At 42.6% G+C, this 22485-nt stretch overlaps 2 non-coding genes across 2 annotated transcripts; one reads left to right on the plus strand and one right to left on the minus strand.

Annotated features, from left to right (window-relative positions):
• Window positions 1-16306: 16306 nt before the first annotated feature.
• LOC114812578 lies at window positions 16307-16444 on the minus strand. Its single transcript, XR_003760229.1, has one exon. It is a non-coding gene; the product is annotated as a small nucleolar RNA SNORA7 (small nucleolar RNA).
• Window positions 16445-21967: 5523 nt separating this feature from the next.
• Window positions 21968-22106, plus strand: LOC114812385. The gene has a single exon (XR_003760039.1). It is a non-coding gene; the product is annotated as a small nucleolar RNA SNORA7 (small nucleolar RNA).
• Window positions 22107-22485: the final 379 nt, after the last annotated feature.

Below are 22485 nucleotides of genomic sequence, written 5' to 3' on the forward strand. Positions count from 1 at the left end.
TCTCTTCCCCTTTCCCTTCCCCCCTCATTCCCCTTCTCTCACTCCCCTTCTTTCACTCACCTCCTCTCTCTAAATCGTCCTGTCTCTCACTTTCACTCATTCATTCATTCAGTCAGTCATATTTATTGGTGCATACTGTGTGCAGGGCACTGTATTAAGTGCTTGGAAAATACAATTTGGCAGCAAATAGAGACAATTCCTACCCAACAATGGGCTCACTGTGAATGGGGGAGACAGACAACAAAACATAGCAAGTAGACGAGCATCAATAGCATCAATATAAATAAATAGAATTGTAGATATATACACATAAATAGAACAGTGAATATGAACATATATACACAAGTGTTATGAGGCGGGGTTAAGTAGAGGGAGAAAGTCGGGGCAATGGGGTGGGGAGGAGGAGCAGAGGAAAAGGGGGGCTTAGTCTCGGAAGGCCTCCTGGAGGAGGTGAGCTTTCAGAAGGGCTTTGAAGGGGGAAGTGTGCTAGTTTGGCGGATGTGAGGAGGGAGAGCATTCCAGGCCAGAGGTAGGACGTGGGCCGAGGATCAATGGCCGGACAGGTGAGTATGAGGCACAGCCTATCTGTCATTCACCTTCTCTCTCTCACTCACACCTTGCTTCTGTTTTAAGGGCTGCAGAGTGTTAATATTCCATATGGTTCCTTGTGGGCAACCTTGTTATATTGTATTCTCCCAAGCGTTTCGTACAGCGCTCTGAACAAAATAAGCACTCTAAATAGAATTGAGTGAGTGGATTGGAAAACACATTTCCAAACTGACTCTCTTTTTTCCACCTGCTTTCTCCTTGCCTGGACAAAAACAAAATACTCGAGAATTGCCCTGCAAAATTGGGACTAAGTAATTGGTTTTGCTTTAACTGAACTGGAAAAGGCAGTTGACACACAGGGCATATAGGTTTTGTTAGTATTTTCTGCTTCCCAGCTGCTGGGAGATAGTTCTGCAATCTTTTAGGCAGTGTACAGTGGGAACTGAAGAAATTCTCAGAGGAACAGAGAAAGCACAGGAGGTTGTTAGGCACCGTAAAATTCTACGGTGCTAACTGTCACTCAAAGTGTCAGACAAAAGCCATTTACTCTGGAGCATAGGGTAGGATATGGGAAGGAAAATGATCCGAAAACATTTGTTGCTACCTCTTGTTTTTTTCCATTATTGAACATTCATTGAAAAGTGGAGGAGCAAATATAAAGAGAGGGCTGCCACAGCTTGAAAATTGCTGTTCTGAAAAATGTTATCTTTCATCTGCCTTTGAAAGGTTCTCATAGGATTTAGAGATATTGTTGTGGGTATGCCCTGGCCTCTGAGGTTTATTAAACAGAAAGTTCATGCTGGAGTTTCAAGGAGACCATTTTAAAGGAAGCCATTACAAGTTTTAGTGAAAGCATGGTGTCTCCAGGATTTTATACTGCTACTTGATTAACCCAGCCTTTTTTCTCCTCTCATTTTCACCTTCATTAATTATTTTCTTTGCGTTGAATGTTATGCCTTTCAGTTTTTCAATAGAGCAGTCTGAAAGTGAAAGCAGATGTCTTTTCCAGCCCAATCCATCCCACCTTTCCCTTTTCTCCCTCCTTTGTTCTGAGTCTGCAGAAGCTATTGGTTAGACTTTTTTTTTTTTTGGTGTGGATTTAGTTACTTGCTCTACTAACATATGTTGGAATGGTTCAAAGCAGTTTTCAGTAGTGATGGCAACTGCAATTTAGAAAGTGGCTTAAAAAATGGAAAACTCTTCCAGAACAAAGGCAAGGCCTGTCATGTTCAAATGCTTTAGACTCTGTAATTCACATTTTCCCTCACCCTTCAATTACAGAAAAGAGTGAAATATAGTGTAAATTCACTACGTAGGAAACTTCAGAAGCAGTTTCTGCCAAACCCCTTTATTTAAAACACAGATACTATTTAAATCATTTGATTGACAAGACCTAGTCATTACCTAGCAATTGGAACTCTTAGCCCTTATTTAGGTTAAGAGTGATTCCTGAGTTTGTCTTCTAGGGTTTTTCAGAAAACTATGTATATGGAAATGACCAGTTAGCACAGGAAGAAAATGGAAGCAACACACATTCTGACAGGCAAGTATAAATATTTTTCTGATTGTGATCAGTAATTAAGGAACGAGCATGTGGTGTGTCTTGTGCCCTTAAATATTTTTTATGGAGAGTTGTTTCAAAAGGGCTACTATTGGTAGTGATAGCATTTACTGAGTGCTTACTTATATTTACATATTTGTAAATAATTTATACTAATGTCTGTCTCCCCCTCTAGACTGTAAAGTTTTAGTGTACAGGGAAAGTGTCTACCAACTCTGTTGTATTATATTCTCCCAAGTGCTTAATACATAGGATTTAGAGATAATATTGTTGTTCATTCATTCAGTCGTATTTATTGAGTGCTTACTGTGTGCAGAGCACTGTACTAAGTGCTTGGAAAGTACAATTGGGCAACAAATAAAGACAATCCCTATGCAACAATGGGCTCACAGTCTAGAAGGGGGGAGACAGACAACAACACAAACCAAGTGACAGACATATAAATTCCTTATTCATTCATTCTTAATTAAAAGGCCTTGAAGGATGCAGGTGCAGTTCTGTTCAGGAGACATTTCTGTATGAGGAAAATTTTTGCTTTTCCAGTTTATATATTTTCTCATCAGGACTTGAAGATCTTAGGTGGACACATTGATGGGAGAGATTTTACGAAAAGTAAATTTCTCTTTTGCCACCTCAAATATTTTCTATTCAGACCTTGAAAACCTGAGGTAGAAGAATCAAAGCAGAAGATTGTTTCTATGAAGCAAACTTCTCCTTTTTCACCTCACATAATCTCGAATCACTCTCAATTAAAAGGCCTTGAAGGCCTTAAGTGGACTAATGCACAGGAGATGTGTCTGCATGAAGCAAATTTTTCCTTTTGTAGCTCATATATTTCTCTTCAGTCCTTGAAGACCTTGGATAGTACATTAGAAGAGTGTTTACTTGAAGTCAGAATCTCCTTTTTTAATCCCATCTATGTTCTTTTCAGGCCTTGAAGACCTTAGGTAGGAAAATGATCATCAGTTTTTGAATGAAGTAGATTTCTCCTTTTTCAATCTCATATATTATCTTTTCATGCCTTGAAGACCTTAGTTAGACAAATTCAAGAAGGAGATTGTTCACATGAAGTACATTTCTCCTTTTCCACCTTGTATATGCTCTCTAAATTCTCTATAAAAGGACTTGAAGGTGGAGTAACAAATGGTAACATTTTCTGCATGAAGCAAAACTCCTTTCCCAGCTCATGAGTATTGTCTTTCCAGGCCTCGAACACCATAGGTGGAAGAATAGGTGGGATGTATTTTCTTTTCATGAAGCAAATTATTACTCTTGCATAACAAATATTCTCTATTCATTTTCAATTAAAAGGCCTTACAATCGAGATGTGACGTAACAAAAAAGAGATTTGTCAAAATGAAGAAAATTTATCTTTCACCCCAAATATTCTCTTTTCTGGCCTTAAATACCTTGGGTAATGAAATAATAGGAGGAGATGGTTTACCTTCAGCAAATTTTCCTTTTTCAAATCAAATATTTTCTATTCGTTCTCTAATAAAAGGCCTTGATGGATATGCCCTGGCCTCTGAGATTTATTAAACAGAAAGTTCATGCTGTTCATCATTTTAAACGAAGCCATTGCAAGTTTTTGTGAAAGCATGGTGTCTCCAGTGTTGTATGCTGCCACTTGATTAACCCAGGCTTTTTTCTCCTCTAATTTTCACACCAAAAGCACTCAAATACTGTACTGTACTAAGCGCTGGGAAAAAATACACAGGTGGGACTGACTAGACAAAGCCCCGAGTGCTCACAATCTCAACAATGTGCAATGCAGTGCTAAAAGGAGGCAGAAGGACAAAAGAATAGTGAAAGACCCAGATAATCAAGGTTGGAAGGTGCTTGTGACTCACCCCTAACTTGACTGAATACCTCCTCAGGACCACCCACTCTCCTGAACCTGGACTTCTTGTGTCTACCTTAGTGCTTAGTACATTGATTGGCACATAGTAAGAACCCAGCAACTACAATTATTGTATTATTATAAGATCCAAGTACATTCATACATTCAATTGTATTTATTGAGTGCTTAATGTTGGCAGAGCACTTTACTGTGTGCTTGGGAAAATACAGTATAATAAGAGAGGGAGACAATTCCTGCCCACAATGAGCTCACAATCTAGAGGGGGGAGATAGATATCAATACAAGTAAGCAGATATAAGTATAAATAAATAAAATTACAAATATATACATATGTGCTTTGGGGCAGGGAGGGGTGGAAGAGCAAAGGGAGCAAATCAGGGTGATGGAGAAGGGAGTGGGAGATGATGAAAAGTGGGACTTAGTCTGGGAAGGCCTCTTGGTGGAGATGTGCCTTCAGTAAGGCTTTGAAGCGGGGGTGAGAATAATTGTCTGGCAGATTTGAGGAGGGAGGGCATTCCAGGACAGAGGTAGGATGTGAGTCAGGGGTTGGCAGACTGCACATAGTAAGCACTCAATAAATACCATTGATTGATTGATTTGCAAAAGTGAATCAGGCAGTTAGCTAGCTGTGCTTTATAGAAAATCCAGTGGATATGTTATCCAAATTTGATGTTGGCACTAGATGAAAAGACATAATCTACTAGATTAACATTTCTATTTCTGTAACAGTGTAGGTACAAAAATTCACTAATTCAGTACATAAAGCTGTTTTCTTTTAATTAGGTTTATTTTAGTTTCCCTACAGCAGTAGAGATTCTCTGAATTTTCACTAGACTCACATTAAGATACGAACAAGTGTTAAAGTGATATCCAACTTGTCACTCACTGGATAAACTTTAACAAATCACTTGTTCAATCAATCAGTGGTATTTACTGAGCACTTACTGTGTGCCCAACAATACTGCACTATGCTAAGTGCTTGGGAGACAACAGTACAACAGACTAGGTATACCTGATCCCTGCCCATATGGAGCTTACAGTCTTCAGGGAGAGACGACATTAAAATAGATTAAGGAGAGGAGACAGCAGGTTCTGAACTCCCTGAGGGTGAGGTTCACTGAGAAAGAGCCCAAGTAGAGAGGAGTTTTTCTACTGCTTTCTTTGACCACCCTGGGGCTGAACAAAATCTCAAGAAAAGAAAACTTGATTGAGGCTTTGGTTCAGATCACAGACATGCAAGTCACTTGTGATAGACCCGTATTCCACAGACCATCCTACTTTCTCTGTTTTCCATTACACCATAAACATCCTATGGATAACAAAATTTACTCATGAAAACTGCAATTCATTCATTCAGGCGTGTGTTCAGAGCACCGTACTAAGCTCTTGGGAGAGTAAAATAGAACCATAAACAGGCACATTCGCTCCCCATAATGAGCTTACAGTCTAGAGTGCTGTGGGGAACAGACGTCAATACAAATATTGTGTGCAGCCTTGATTGTCAGGGTATTAAAGAGGGTGTCTCATTAAAATGAATTTTACCAAAACTTTTATTATGCATTTAACACTTTGCTTCCAATTGTGTGACACACTATGTGGGGGACTGTATAGCATGTGGGGTTTGTGACAGGTACCTTCCCAGATCAGCATGTGGAAAGTTCAGATGCCTTTAAAAACAACATATGCGACTTTTCTGTGTGCAGCTGTGATGAAAATAATAAAAGAAATGGTGGTGGTTTTTTTTGGAAACCTGACCACTTGATGTGCATACAAATTCTAGAATGTGCAAAGGGAGGGAAATTGAACATCTAGGATTGTCATTAGGTAAAAATTTCAGTTAGGGATGTAATCACTTCAGTCAACCAATCAGTGGTATTTGCTGAGTGCTTACTGTGTGTTGAGAGCACTCTACTAAGCACAATACAACAGAGTTGGTAGAAACATTCCCTGCCCACAAGGAGCTTACAGTCCAGAGAGGGAGCCAGACATTGGTATATTAAATGTTTACTGTGGGCCGAGCGCTGTTATGCTGTATATAATGCCTCTCTAGTATGCATCTTGGTCTCTTCCACCCATACTATTCATAATGTTGACTAACATATGTGTGTGATGGGTTACAAAGCATTAAAATTTAAATCCAACTGGGTCCTGATCTTGTTGGATGAATTCATTACAGTTTGAGGAATAAACAGAGTCAGCATCAATTCCAAGTATAAGTAGCAGTAGTCCAGCACTTAGAACAGTGCTTGGCACATAGTAAGTGCTTAATAAATGCCATCATTATTAATAGAAGTAATATTGGTCACTAATAGAAATAATACTAGTGACACTGTCCACTAGGCCATTCTGGGAAGCAGCATGACCTAGTGGATAGAGCCTGGGCCTGGGCCTGGAAGTACCTGGGTTCTAATCCCGGATCCACCACTTGTCAACTATATGACTTCAGGCAAATCACTAAATTTCTCTGTGCCTCAATTACCTCATCTGTAAAATGGGGATTAAGACTGTGAGCCCCTTATAGGATAGGGACTGTGTCCTACTTAATTAGTTGGAATTATTGTACAGTGCTCTGCACCCATTAGCTCATTCCCCAGTTCTTAGAAAAGTACTTGACACATATAACAGAGTTGGTAGACGAGTAACCTGCCCACAACAAGCTTACATTCTAGAGGGGGAGATAGACTTTAATATATCTAAATAACCTTTCTGTAACATCTTTTGTTACACCATAGAGAGTGTGTTGTATTTTTAATCACCCTATTATGTGTGAAATTCAAAGAAAGCGGGAACATACCTACCAACTCTGTTATATTGTTCTCTCCCGAGCACTTAGTACAGTGCTCTGCTCATAGTAAAAGCTCAATAAATAGAATTGGTTGATTGAATCAAGTGTATTCCTCATTAACAGACATGGGGATTTTTTTTCTTCCTGGACGAGTCAAACAGCCCAAAGGAGAAGGGCTTTATAGTCACAGCTTCTTTTGTGAAAAAACATCTCCAGGGAGTACACTGTTAGCACAAAGGTATCCTTTCCACAGAACATCATGCACTTTACATAGTAATCTGTAGCATTAAAGTTACACAACACCTGCAATGTAATTTCCTTTCCATAAATATGCACATGTTCCCCTTCTTGATCAGTGTTCCTAAACAAACAATGGGGGTCTTTGAAATGGGGTGGAAGAGAACCTTACAGCAAGTCCCAGATCTTTAGAACAGAATCCCTAATTATCCTTATTTAGATGATCCTGTCCTTTATCTGGGTCTTTTAATTAGCCTAGTCAGCAGTAATCTTTTACTGTGCAGAGGTGCAAGTTAAATCAGTTAAGATAAGATTATCTAAACTTTGCTCATTGTTCAGGTTTTAGGGGTAAATCTATGTTTCTGTTGCTGAGTTGACTTCTCAGGATGTGGGGGGTTGGGAAATAAGGCCCTGGAAAAGACTGATCCTATTTCTTGGTAAACAATGCTGGGAGAGATGGGGTTATGGTGAAAGCGTTGAGGTAGTGGGCAGAGCCCAATATCCAAGAAGTTTGTTATAGAAAACCTGAATAATTAAGAGAAACTGCTAGCCGGCATGTGGAATCCTATTTTTTTCCTCCAAATTCATTTTGATTTTCTTTCATGATGGCAGATTTTTTTCTCTCTCTCAGTTTACTTTCTTGCAAATCTAAGTGAAGAATAACCTTTCTCCCTGACCTAGCAATCAGTCGCTTATATTTATCGGACACTTATGTGTGCAGTGCACTGTATTAAGGGCTTGGGAGAGCTCAGTATAGTTGGTGGATAGAACTTACAAATAGCGTGGGGGAGACTGACATCCAAATAAATGCAGAGGAGAAGCATTAGAGTATAAGAATGTGTACTTAAGTGCTTCGGGGAGGGGTGAGTATCAAAGAGTTTCAGGGATAAGGACCCAGTTGAAGGGAGGGAGATATGATTTTAGTAATAATAATAATAATGTTGGTATTTGTTAAGCGCTTACTATGTGCAGAGCACTGTTGTAAGCGCTGGGGTAGATACAGGTTAATCAGGTTGTCCCACTTGAGGCTCACAGTCTGAATCCCCTTTTTGCAGATGAGGTAACTGAGGCACAGAGAAGTTAATAATAATAATAATAATAATGTTGGTATTTGTTAAGCGCTTCCTATGTGCCGAGCACTGTTCTAAGCGCTGGGGTAGACACAGGGGAATCAGGTTGTCCCACGTGGGGCTCACAGTCTTAATCCCCATTTTACAGATGAGGGAACTGAGGCACAGAGAAGTTAAGTGACTTGCCCACAGTCACACAGCCGACAAGTGGCAGAGTGGGATTCGAACCCATGACCTCTGACTCCCAAACCCATGCTCTTTCCACTGAGCCACACTGCTTCTCTAGTAGGGCTTTGAAGATGAGAAAAGGGATGGTCTGTCAGAGATACAAGGTCATTCTGAGCAGGAGTGAGGGCATGAGCAAGGGGTTCAACAATGAGAGAGACAAGATTGAGATACAGATTGAGTTTGGGTGATAGAGGAGGACTCATGTGGGCTGGATTGTAGTAGGAGAGGAGCAAAGTTCTCCCCATTACTCCTCACACAAGTCAACCTGAATGCCATACTTAAAAATGAAACAGGTGAGAGTACGCCAATCTGATTTGCTCGTATCCACCCCAGCGCTTAGTACAGTGCCTGGCAAATAGGAAGCAGTGTGGCTTGGTGGAAAGAGCACGGGCTTGGGAGTCAGAGGTCGTGGGTTTGAATTCCGGCTCTGCCACTTGGCAGCTATGTGATTGTGGGCAAGTCACTTAACTTCTCTGTGCCTCAGTTACCTCATCTGTAAAATGGGGATGAAGACTGTGAGCCTCACATGGAACAACCTGATTAACCTCTATCCACCCCAGTGCTTAGAACAGTGCTCTGCACATAGTAAGCGCTTAACAAATAACAACATTATTATTAACAGATACCATTATTAGTGGTAGTAGTAGTAATTATTATTATTACATCAGAAGATACTGCTGACAAGTTTTCACAGAAGTATTCTCTGCCAAGATCACAGGCTGTACCTACCATCCCTGACAACCGACCAACATCAAGTTCTGCTGGGCACAGCGGCTCTAACCAAGAACATGGGATGTGATATGTATATGCACATGGGATATGTACATAATAATAATAATGATGATGGTATTTGTTAAGCACTTACTATGTGCCACGGCTGTTCTAAGTGCTGGGATAGATACAAGGTAATCAGGTTGTCCCATGTGGGCCTCACAGTCTTAATCCCCATTTTACAGGTGAGGTAACTGAGGCACAGAGAAGTTAAGTGATTTGCCCAAAGTCACAAAGCTGATGAGTGGCAGAGCCGGGATTGGAACCCACAACTTCTGACTCCCAAGTCCGTGCTCTTTCCACTAAGCCACTCTGTATATGTACATGGAATGGTTCAGGGCAATCCATCATCTCTGTTGCAAAAACTAATCAACACCCATGTCCTGCTGGCTGTAGGGAGTACAGTCACTTTGCCCCAAATCCTAAACCAAAGTCTTGGAAGAAACAGGTGATCCAAATAGGCGATCCAAATAGGCGAGACAACTCTGCCATTTATCAGCACCATTGGAGCCCTTGAAAAAATATTTTAAGGTCTACTAGGTGCCAAACACTTTTCTAAGTGTTGCAGCAGTCAGTCCATTGTATATATTGAGTGCTTACTGTGTGCAGGGCATTGTACTAAGCGTTTGGGAGAGTACAATATAACAATTTAACAGACACATTCCCTGCCCACAACGAGCTTATAGTCTAGAGGACATACAGTATATTCAGATCAGACACTATCCTTTGTTCACAGAGGGCTCAGAGTCGTAAAAGATATTTTATCCCCATTTTACAGATGAAAAAACTGAGGCAAAAAGAGGATAAGGAACTTGCCCTAATTCAAATAGCAGGCCAGTGGCAGAGTTGGGCCTAGAACCCTGGTGTTCTGACTCCCGGCCTGTCCTCTTTCCACCAGGCCATGCTGATTCCCTAGAATGCCTTCATGGATACAGTAAGAACCCTGAATGGCAAGCATCCTTAAAGGGAACTTATTCTATTTAAATAGGCACAGTGGTGAAGGTACCATCTCTGAAAGACTCTTTATCGCTGTAGGATCCTCTTCTAACAAAAAGGCCAACTATATACAGATACTCCTGCCTTATCCAGGACAGAGAGTTTTGTTGTCTAAAGAATCCAGAATCTCTTTAGGTCTTCAGTTCAGATGTTCTTGCCCTCAGGCTCACACCCAAGTCCTGTGCCACTGGTCAAACATGTCTAATTTTAGTTCTGGCTTGAATCAGTCTTTCTTCTCTTTCCATTGTACATCTCCATTATACAAACACCTAAGACTACTTGGCCACATTTATGTAAACCAGAACTTTAAGGAGCTTATTTCAACAAACAGATTACGAGCTTGGTTGTGGAATCGGAGTAATTTCTGAAAGGTCTTGGAAAGAGGAAAAAAAGTCTGTTGTTTTGGTTCACCATTTGCCGTCTCCTAAGAGCGAAGGGAATATCACAAATTATTTGGGAAATTGAATAAGGGAGGACCTAGGTAATCAAGAAGATTAAAAGATCCCTATCTGGACTAGGCCATGTAGCATATTTAATATTCCTATTTGTCATTTTTGCCTTTAGTATAAATGCCAAGGTCATAATGTGGGAACAGAGTGAAAAACTTACTGTGGCTGAAGCAGACTCTAAGATGTGTCTGGGGAAACTAACAAGAATTGCAGCAGAATCAAATCCAAAGGAATCAGCACCTGGATCTCCGGCCCCTTAAACTTTGAGCTCCATGTGGGACAGTGCCTACATCCAACTTGATTGTTTCTATCCCAGTGCTGAGCATTCCCAAAATGATGATTATTTGATTGGGCTGATTGGATAATATGTGCTTTGAGAAAGTTTCAAAGGAATAATTCCAAGATCTAGAAGCTCAGAAAGCTAGTATCAAAAATGCATCTCTTAAAGAAATCTTCCTCAGTTTGCACTGGAGTTGCATTCTGAAAAGCCAGTGCAAAGAGAATGAATGTATAATGAATCCCAAGTTGCACTGAAAAAGAGGGATGAGGTTCCAGAGATTTTGATATCAGTCAGGCCTACCTTATTCCCTCAGATTTCAGGTGCTCATTTTCATTTTGAGCCTAAAGGCAAATTTAGAGGGTGACTTTGAGGGAGCCAAAGCCCTTGTTTCAGTCCTGGAGCTATTCATTCATTCATTCATTCAATAGTATTTATTGAGCGCTTACTATGTGCAGAGCACTGTACTAAGCACTTGGGATGAACAAGTCGGCAACAGATAGAGACAGTCCCTGCCGTTTGACGGGCTTACAGTCTAATCGGGGGAGACGGACAGACAAGAACAATGGCACTAAACAGCGTCAAGGGGAAGAACATCTCGTAAAAACAATGGCAACTAAATAGAATCAAGGCGATGTACAATTCATTAACAAAATAAATAGGGTAACGAAAATATATACAGTTGAGCGGACGAGTACAGTGCTGTGGGGATGGGAAGGGAGAGGTGGAGGAGCAGAGGGAAAAGGGGAAAATGAGGCTTTAGCTGCGGAGAGGTAAAGGGGGGATGGCAGAGGGAGTAGAGGGGGAAGAGGAGCTCAGTCTGGGAAGGCCTCTTGGAGGAGGTGATTTTTAAGTAAGGTTTTGAAGAGGGAAAGAGAATCAGTTTGGCGGAGGTGAGGAGGGAGGGCATTCCAGGACCCGCGGGAGGACGTGACCCAGGGGTCGACGGCGGGATAGGCGAGACCGAGGGACGGCGAGGAGGTGGGCGGCAGAGGAGCGGAGCGTGCGGGGTGGGCGGTAGAAAGAGAGAAGGGAGGAGAGGTAGGAAGGGGCAAGGTGATGGAGAGCCTCGAAGCCTAGAGTGAGGAGTTTTTGTTTGGAGCGGAGGTCGATAGGCAACCACTGGAGTTGTTTAAGAAGGGGAGTGACATGCCCAGATCGTTTCTGCGGGAAGATGAGCCGGGCAGCGGAGTGAAGAATAGACCGGAGCGGGGCGAGAGAGGAGGAAGGGAGGTCAGAGAGAAGGCTGACACAGTAGTCTAGCCGGGATATAACGAGAGCCCGTAATAGTAAGGTAGCCGTCTGGGTGGAGAGGAAAGGGCGGATCTTGGCGATATTGTAGAGGTGAAACCGGCAGGTCTTGGTAACGGATAGGATGTGTGGGGTGAACGAGAGGGACGAGTCAAGGATGACACCGAGATTGCGGGCCTGCGGGACGGGAAGGATGGTCGTGCCATCCACGGTGATGGAGAAGTCTGGGAGCGGACCGGGCTTGGGAGGGAAGATGAGGAGCTCAGTCTTGCTCATGTTGAGTTTTAGGTGGTGGGCCGACATCCAGGTGGAGACGTCCCGGAGGCGGGAGGAGATGCGAGCCTGAAGGGAGGGGGAGAGGACAGGGGCGGAGATGTAGATCTGCGTGTCATCTGCGTAGAGATGGTAGTCAAAGCCGTGAGAGCGGATGAGTTCACCGAGGGAGTGAGTGTAAATGGAGAACAGAAGAGGGCCAAGAACTGACCCTTGAGGAACTCCAACAGTTAAAGGATGGGAGGGGGAGGAGGCTCCAGCGTAGGAGACCGAGAATGATCGGCCAGAGAGGTAAGAGGAGAACCAGGAGAGGACAGAGTCCGTGAAGCCAAGGTGAGATAAGGTATGGAGGAGGAGGGGATGGTCGACAGTGTCAAAGGCAGCAGAGAGGTCAAGGAGGACCTTGAGCTAGAAGGAGGACCTGGAGCTAGAAGGGGTGCAAAATGCTCCCCACTGGGGATTCCGAACCTGGAGGAGAGGAGACCAAACTGTTGCTTGTCCCTCCGCAGTCCACAATTGAGCCAAGAGAAAAGGGGAGTCCAGTGGAGGCAAGATGCAATTCCCTCCCATCTCCCCCTCTGAACCCCATATGCACCATGGCTCAATCCCCATAAAATAACGGAGTCCTTTTCTATCTTTGGAGATTCATATCGATCTCTAGAAATCCATTTTGAAGATTAGAAAAATCTTTCATAGGGAACAGCTAAATGCTTTCAAAGCAATCATGTCCAATGATTTCTTTTTTTAATGTACTTGTTCCAGGAATTTATACTCTGCTGCTATCATTTTATTAATTGTGCACATAATGTTTAGTGTTGTCCAAAAGGTACTTTGGGGAGAAAATTTATTGTTTAGAAAATAGTTATACAAATACCATTAGAGACCAGCTATGTAAGTAGTCTATTAATATTTGTCTGACGGTACAAATGTTTCTTCACCTTGTAGGACTTTCCCGAAAGGCTTGTGGGGTTCCTAATCTAGGGATTAAATCTCTCCATGTTGGTGTGGTGGAGATTAGATATCTGTGCTACTTGTCCTTGGTCCACTCCAAGTTTCCATGAAAACACTGATCTCAATTTCTCTTTCGACCCAGCTTACCTCCTCCAGGAGGTCTTCCTAGACTAAACCCCCTTTTCCTCTGCTCCCCCTCCCCTCTTCATTGCCCCAACTCGCTCCCTTTGCTCTACCCCCTCTCCACCCTACAACACTTGTGTATATATGTACATATTTATAATTAAAATTCTATTTATTTTTATTAATGATGTGTATATATCTATAAATCTGTTTATTTATAATGATGCTACTGATGCCTGTTTACTTGTTTTGATGTCTGTCTCCCCCATTCTAGACTTTGAGCCCATTGTGGGCAGGGATTGTGTATTTGTTGCTGAACTGTACTGCCCAAGTGCTTAGTACAGTGCTCTGCACAGAGTAAGTCCTCAATAAATACGATTGAATGAATAAATGAGAGGAGATGAGCCTCTGTCCACTTGTCTCTTGACCAGACCAATGGGATTCATGGCTGTAAATCAATCAGTCGTATTTATTGAGCACTTACAATATGCAGAGCACTGTACTAAAGGCCTGGGCAAGCAAAGTACCACAGAATTAGTAGACGTATTCCCTGCCCACAAGGAGCTTACAGTATAGAGGGGGAGACAGACATTAATATGAAGAAATAAGTAATTTGTAATATAGAATTTAAGTATATGTACATAAATGCTGTAGGGTTGGCTATGGTGTGAATATCAAATGTCCAAGGGTCATCGATTGAAGTGCATAATAATACAGAATTCCCCCCCTCCTTCAGAGCCTTATTATGAGAAGCAGCATGGCCTAGTGGATAGAGCATTGCGGTGGAAGTCAGAAGGTCATGGGTTCTAATCCTGGCTCTGTCAATTGTCTGCTGTGTGACCTTGGACAAGTCACTTCACTTCTCTGTGCCTCACTTCCCTCATCTGTAAAATGGGGGTTAAGACTGTGAGCCTTATGTGGGACAGGGACTGTGTCCAACCTGATTAACTTGTAACTACTCCAGCACTTAGAACAGTGCCTGGCACATAGTGAGCACTTAACAAATACCCTAATAATAATAATAATAATAATGATAAGCTCATCTCCTCCATGAGGCCTTCCCAGACTAAGCCCCACCTTTCTTCATCTCCCACTCCCTTATGCGTCACCCTGACTTGCTCCCTTTATTCATCCCCTCTCCCAGCCCCACAGTACTTATGTACAAAATGTAATTTTATTTATTTGTATTGATGTCTAGCTCCCCGACTCTGGACTGTAAGCTCATTGTGGGTGGGGAATGTGTCTGTTTATTGTTGTATTGTACTCTCCCAAGTGCTTATTACAGTACATTGCACACAGTAAGTGTTCAATAAATACAATTGAATGAGTGAATGAATGAATGCAGAAGGGAGAGTGAGCAGGGAAAAGAGGGCTTCATCAGGAAAGGCCTCTTAGAGGGCTTCCTGTCCCTGCCCCTTAGGAGGCAGGGACAGCATGGCTAGGCCTCTCCCATAATGATGGCTTTTGGTTAAGTGCTTCTTAGGTGCTGAGTGTTATGGTAAGTGCTGGGGTAAGTACAGTATAAGCAAATTAGACACAAGCCTTGTCCCACCTATGACTCACAGTATAAGGAGGAGGGAGAACAGGTATTGAATCCCCATTTTAAGATTTGGGAATCAAGGCTCAGTAATGTAAAATGATTTGCCAAGGTTGCACAGCAGGCAAGTGGCAGATCAGGATTAGAGCCCAGATTTTTTTTGTCTCCCAGGCCGTTGCTCTTGCCACTAAGCCACCCAAATTTCCATTATACATCTTCTCTGCTGCTCCTCCCATACCCTCTTAATAAGAATCATTATTATTATTGTCTTTGATACAAATACTGGTTATACTTGGTCTTCTTACAGCAACACAAGCCAATGATTGAGTTAGCTTCTCCTGGCACCCAACATCTTCATCTCAGACCCCTAGGCCCATCATCTCCCATTCATCCAGATGTTAACAGGGATTGATCTGGGCATATTAGTCTGAGTTTCTCAGACTTTATCGTGTAGAAGCAGCGTGGCTCAGTGGACAGAATATGGGCCTGGGAGTTGTAAGGACCTGGGTTCTAATTCCGGCTAAATTACATGTCTTCTGGGTGACCTGGGGCAAGTCACTTAACTTCTCTGGGCCTAAGGTACCGCATCTGTAAAAAAAAAAAAAATGGGGATTAAGAGTGTGAGCCCCATATGGGACAGGGACTCTGTCCAAACTGATTAACTTGTATCTACTCCAGCACTTAGAACAGTGCTTTGCACACAGCAAGTGCTTGACAAGTACCATAATTATTATAATAATAATAATTATTATTATTGTCCTCAGACAGAGGGCAGTCTGCTTCCTCCAAGCCTGCTTGTTTACTCACATACTTCCCCCCGCCCACCCACCCCATGTTTCAGGCTGAAGGGTCTGCAATCATCCTCAGTAAATGTTCAAATGGGTTGACCATAGGGCCATGAGTAAACAGCCACAGCACTGCCTTCCAGATAGGTAGGCTGGGAAATCTTGAATGACTCAGCTCGCCCTTTGACATGTTTGACCCTCTCTTTCCAAGGACCCACAGACTCCACTGAGATGGAAAAAGTGTGAGCCAAGGAACATCCAAGACAGCAATGTGAATTGAAATATTAAACCTTAATGTACCGTGAAGGAGGGAAACCCAATATCAGTCAATCAGTAGTATTTATTTGAGTCTCTAATGCATGTAGAGCACTGTCTTTACTTGCCTTATGCAGTCGAGTTGTCTCCGACCCATAGCGACACCATGGACGCAGCTCTTCCAGAATGCCTCACCTCCATTTCCCATCATTATTGTAGTGTATCCGTAGAATTTTCTTGGTAAAAATACGGGAGTGGTTTACCATTGCCTCCTTTCAGGCAGTAAACTTGAGTCTCAGCCCTCTACTCTCTCCCATGCTGCTGCTGCCCAGCTTGGCTGAGTTTTGACTTGTAGCGGATTGCCTTCCACTCGCTAGCCACTGCCCAAGCTACAAATGGAATGGATAGGCCTCTGCTTGACTCTCCCTCCTGTAGTCAAGACTGGTAGAGTACTGGAAACTCTCTAGGTGCGACCCTGAGAGGAAGCAGAGCACTGTACTGCTTATTATAGTTACTAGCGAGTACTGCACTTAATAATCTCTCCCACTGGCTTGCCACCTTCAAGGGTGAGGGGTGAATCTGATTGAGGAAGGAAAATCTGTACAGATCAAGGATGGAATATGACTTCCTTATCACTATCATTGATTGTATTTATTGAGTGCTTACTGTGTACAGAGCACTGTACTAAGCACTTAGGAAAGTATTATACAACAGATTTGGTAGGCACCTTCCCTGCCTATAACGAACTTTCAGTCCAGACTTCCTGCCATCTCCGAGGACGTCTGTAGATAAGCTCTTTAAGAGTCCCCAGGGGAACCAATTATCCAGGATGGGCTGAGGACTTAGGTGGGTTGACCTCTGTACACTCTCTCTGACAGTACAGAAGCAGATACAGCTCTATTAAACTACTGACCACTTTTATAGTTCATGCTTTCAGGAGTTTAAAACCAATAGGGTAGGCAAGATAGACAAAGTAATAATTCGTCCAATACAAATATGTGTATATACAACATGTAATAATAATAATGATTGTGGTGTTTGTTAAGCACTCACTGGGCAGATACAAGGCAGATACAAGCGCTGGGGTACATACATGTAATGTAATGTAATAATATAATGTAATAATAATAATGATTGTGGTATTTGTTAAGCACTTACTATATGCCAGGCACTGGGCAGATACAAGGCAGACACGAGCACTGTGGCAGATACAAGATAATTGGGTTGCATACAGTCCCTGTACCACATAGGGTTCACAGTTTTAATCCCCGTTTTACAGATGAGGTAACTCAGACACAGAGATGTGAAGTGACTTGCCCAAGGTCACACAGCAGACAAGTGGCTGAGCCAGGATTATAATCTAGGTTCTTATGATTTCCAGGTCCGTTATCTATCCGTTAGGCAATGCTGTTTCTCTTATATTTGAATATATTATGTATGTAATTGTAATTACTGTTCATTAAATACAGTTACAAATAGACAGTAAAAAACCAAGGCTGACTGGAGGGAAATCCTATGTAGTAAGTACATAGTAAACGCTTAACAAATACCATCATCATCATCATCATCATCATCATTATTATTATTGTTATTATGTGTAAATAGTAATCCTAGTAATGATATACTGGCAGACAAAGAAAATCAAACAGGTAACGTTTTTTGTCTCATGAACTAAATCAATCATATTTATTGAGCGCTTGCAGTGAGAAGAGCACTGTGTTAAGCATTTGGGAGAGTACAGTGTAGCAGAGTTGGTAGACACGTTCCTTAACAATAATAATAATAATAATAATAATGGTGTTTTTTAAGCGCTTACTATGTGCCAGGTGCTGTTCTATGTGCTGAGGTAGATACAAGGTAATCAGGTTGGATACAAGATAATCCCTGTCCCACATGGGGCTCACAGTCTTAATCCCCACTTTACAGATAAAGTAACTGAGGCCCAGAGAAATGAAGTGACTTGTCCAGCAGACAAGTGGCAGAGCCGGGATTAGAACCCATGATCTTCTGACTCCCTGGCCCGTGCTCTATCCACTACACCATGCTGCTTCTTTGGAAAGATGGCACAGGCTCTCTATCTTCTCTCTGGGGGCTTCTTGCAAACTCCTAAAAGGGCCAGGCCCTTAGACCTAGGCCTGCTTGGGGAACTCGAGCTCACAGGAGAAGAATAAGGCAAAGCAAATTGACAAGAAGATTGTTCCAGCCATTAAGATAGGGTGGAGGAAGGCTCAGAGGTAAAGAAGGAGGAGGATAGGGAGCAGGAGACAGGGCGCAATTACACATGCTAAATTTAGCTGTCTAGTGTTCCTATAGGCTGTGACTTCTGGTAATTATCATCTTCTGAGACAAGTTCATGTGGCTTAATAGAAATAGTTGCAACAGTCATCAGAACAGTTCAATGCAAAAGGTGAGCTCAATTGGAGAGAGAGAGAAAGGGAATGGAACCTAGAAAGGAACAAGCTTCCAAAGGAGATTCTTGATGGTAGGTTGAGGTAATAAACCTGCTTCAAACTCTGCACTCAATCACCTTGCCCCTTCCTACCTCACCTCGCTACTCTCCTATACAACTCAGCTCCCACACTTCACTCTTCTAATGCTGACATCTTCATTGTATCTCCATCTCATCTATCTCACCACTGATCTAAAACCACCTCCTACTTCTGGCCAGGAATGCCCTCCCTCCTCAAATCCAACAGATAATTACGCCCCCCGTATTAAAGCCGTATTAAAGGCACATCTCCTCCAAGAAGCCTTCTCTGACTAAGCCTCTATTATTTTTTCTTTAACTCCCTTCTGCATTTTCTGACTTGCTCCCTTTATTCATCCTCCCTCACAGCCCCACAGCACTTATGGTAGCTTTCTATAATTTATTTATATTAATGTCTGTCTCCCCCTCTAGACTGTAAGCTCGTTGTGGGCAGGGTATGTGTCTGTTATATTAATAAATAATAATTATTATGGTATTTGTTAAGTGCTTAACTATGTGCCAGGTACTGTACTAAGCGCTGGGGTAGATACAAGCAGATCGGGTTGGATATAGTCCCTGTACCACAGTCTCAATCCCCATTTTACAGATGAGGTAACTGAGGCCCAGAGAAGTGAAGTGACTTGCCCAAGAGTACACAGCAGACAAGTGGTGGAGCCGGGATTAGAACCCATGACCTTTTAACTCCCAGACCTGTGCTCTATCCACTATGCCATGCTTATATTATTCTATTATACTCTCCCAAGAGCTTAGTACAGTGCTCTGCATATAGTAAGTGCTCAGTAAATACTGTAATATGTTTGAATGACTCCTCTAAGGCATAATGCCCCCTCCCTCTTTATCAGTGGCATTTACTGAACACTAACTATGTGCAGAACTTTGTTATGGTGTATATTTGTCATTTCCTTTCATATTGTTTTCGTGCTTTTTTCACCTTTTCTTATGTGTCTCATTCATTCATTCGATCATGTCTCTCATGCAACTCCTCTCCCCTCCCTTATTCTTAAATTGTGTATCTTTTGAGGGCTAGGAACTGGGTTTAATTTTCACCCAGGTTTTTTCCCCAGTGCTTAGCACAAAGTAAGCACTTAATATATATCAGTACTACTAATACATGTTGGCTGAAACTCTCTCTCTCTCTCCCCGCCCCCCGCGCCCCACTGCACTCCATCATCCTCCCTGCCCTCCCCTCTCCCCGCCAACCCCAGATTTTGCCTGGGCTTTAAATTTTGAAACATAGGTTTAATCAGAAGTCCAGTGGTTATATGCCTTTGCAGCTAGTTACCTTTTCCCCAGCAGAATCTGGAGGCTGCCTTTATATATGTGTATGTACATACATAAAGGCAGCCTCCAGATTCTGCGTATATATATCTATATATATAAATATTTAAATGTTTACTATGTGCCAGGCTCTGGGGTAGATACAAACTAATCAGTTTGGACACAGTCTCTGTCCGATGTGGAGGGCTCACTATCTTAATCCCCATTTTACAGAGGAGACAGAGAAATTAAGTGACTTGCCCAAGGTCACTCAGCAGACAAGTGGCAGAGGCAGCCTTAGAACCCAGGCCCTTCTGACTCCCAGGCCAGTGGTCTGTTCATTAGGCCATGATGTTTTTATAAGTGCATACTATGTTTCAACATCGTATTAAATAGACATAGGAAAATCAGGTTGGTTACAGTCCCTGTCCCACAGGGGACTCACAGTATAATGGGAGGGAGGACAAGACAGGGTGCTATGGAAAGTAGTCTCTGTGCCTTTAGAATTCACCTCAGGAAAGCTCGCCATTCATTTTGATGATTTCCCAGTGTGTAGGCGATTCTCTCCACCTCTCTAAGGCTGACATCATTAAGGGCTTGGTTCCAATATATCTGCAAGATGTCAGGGATATTTACAGCTCTGAGGCCCTGCCTCAAACAATTCCTTTCTCTGCTTATATTAGAATGATAGCAGTCCTCAGCTCAACCCATACATTTACAAATACATCAGATCTAGGATATTTGTGCAGTTACTTCATGTATAGAGTGATGTTTAGGTTGGATTTCTAAGTTGTGTGCCTGAAAACTCACTAAGGTGGGTGGAAAGGGGTGTGAAGGAAAAGAAATAACAGTAAATTGAAGGAAACGTTTGTGGAAGCCTTTCTCTCCCAGCTGTTTCATTTGCTGTTTATGCATTACTTTAATACTTTTGTAAAGGAATTAATTGTAAATACCTACAGTCATTGAGGTTTAAAATCAACATTGCTTCAGAAGGCACTCAACTTGGAATCAGCAGTAATTCTTTTTCAAACAAAACATCTGTTATTTTCCTCATCATTTAAGTTGATTACTGCAGCTCATGTACCTACTCAGCATGACACCAACTCCTCCAAGGGGAAACTTTGCCGCAAAACCATAAAACCTGGGTTATTTCCCCATCCCCTGCTTCTTTTTGACACTGGGAAAGTTGCTGAAATTTGTCTTGGAGGGGGAAGTGTTATCGACATTTGCTCTTGTGGTTGAATGTGCCAAAATTTTGTTGACACATTGATGTGAGGGTGGGGCATCGACTGGTGTTTCATCTAAGCAATTTGAGGATCAACAAATTGGCAACAGGCAGCGACAGATAGCCTGCTGACACATGTCCTAGTGAGAAACTATCCATGAAATGTTTGATGGACATATGCGTGTGCAGAGCAGAAGCTTCCATTGAATCTGCCAACTTCCTTATTAGAAGGAAGTTACAGTAATGTACTCTCCCAAGTGCTTAATACAGTGCTTTATGCACAGTAAGCACTCAATAAGTACTATTTAATGAATGAATGAAACTGACCAACAGTTCCCGTTACTTTTGTTTCCTGGCTTGACTGGCTGTGTACCCCACTCAATCAGTGAAGCAGCGTGGCCGACTCAGAGAATGTTGGTTCTAATCCTGGCTCCGCCACTTGTCTGCTGTGTGACCTTGGGCAAGCCATTTCTCTGTGCCTCAGTTACCTCATCTGTGAAATGAGGATTAAGACTGTGAGGCCGATGTGGGACACTGGCTGTGTCCAACCAATCTCGAATCTGTCCCAGTGCTCAGCCTGGCTCAGTGGAAAGAGCAAGGGCTTGGGAGTCAGAGGTCATGGATTCGAATCCTGACTCTGCCACTTGTCAGCTGTGTGACTGTGGTCAAATCACTTAACTTCTCTGTGCCTCAGTTACCTCATCTGTAAAATGGGGATTAAGACTGTGAGCCTCAAGTGGGACTACCTGATTACCCTGTATCTACCCCAGCGCTTAGAACAGGGCTCTGCACATAGTAAGCACTTAACAAATATCTTTAAAAACATCAATAGTATGTTTTGAGTACCTACATTGAGTGCCTACAGGGTACAAAGTAGTGAATTAAATGATGGAGAGTCCAGAAGTACATGATAACTTCCCTCAAGGAGCTTACAATTTAGAGGGGGAGATGCTTAATGATACAATTTACTGATAGGAACAATCCCTCCCTGGACTTTTACATCAGAAGTGTAAAGTCTGAGATGGTAGGAGGCATTCATCCCTCTCAGTGTTGCACCTGGAGAGTTTCCAGTACTCTGCCAGTCTCGACTACGAGAGGGAGAGTCAAGCAGAGACATAAGCCATTCCATTCCTAGCTTGGCCAGTGGCTAGTGAATGGAAGGTAATCTGCTAACAAGCCAAAACTCACCCGTGCTGGGCAGTAGGAGCATGGGAGAGAGTCGAGGGTGGAGACTCAAGTCGACTGCACGGAAGGAGGCAATAGTCAACCACTTCAGTATTTTTTCCAAGAAAACTCTATGGATATCCCCCACAATGATTGCAGATGGAGGTGGGGGGTTCTGGGAGAGATTTGTTAAGCGCTCACTATGTGCAGAGCACTGTTCTAAGCGCTGGGGTAGATACAGGGTAATCAGTTTGTCCCACATGAGGCTCACAGTCTTCGTCCCCATTTTTACAGATGAGGTCACTGAGGCACGGAGAAGTGAAGTGACTTGCCCACAGTCACACAGCTGACAAGTGGCAGAGCCGGGATTCGAACCCATGACCTCTGACTCC

The sequence above is a fragment of the Ornithorhynchus anatinus genome, chromosome 5 (assembly GCF_004115215.2).
Source record: "Ornithorhynchus anatinus isolate Pmale09 chromosome 5, mOrnAna1.pri.v4, whole genome shotgun sequence".
In the NCBI taxonomy this organism is placed as follows: Eukaryota; Metazoa; Chordata; class Mammalia; order Monotremata; family Ornithorhynchidae; genus Ornithorhynchus; species Ornithorhynchus anatinus.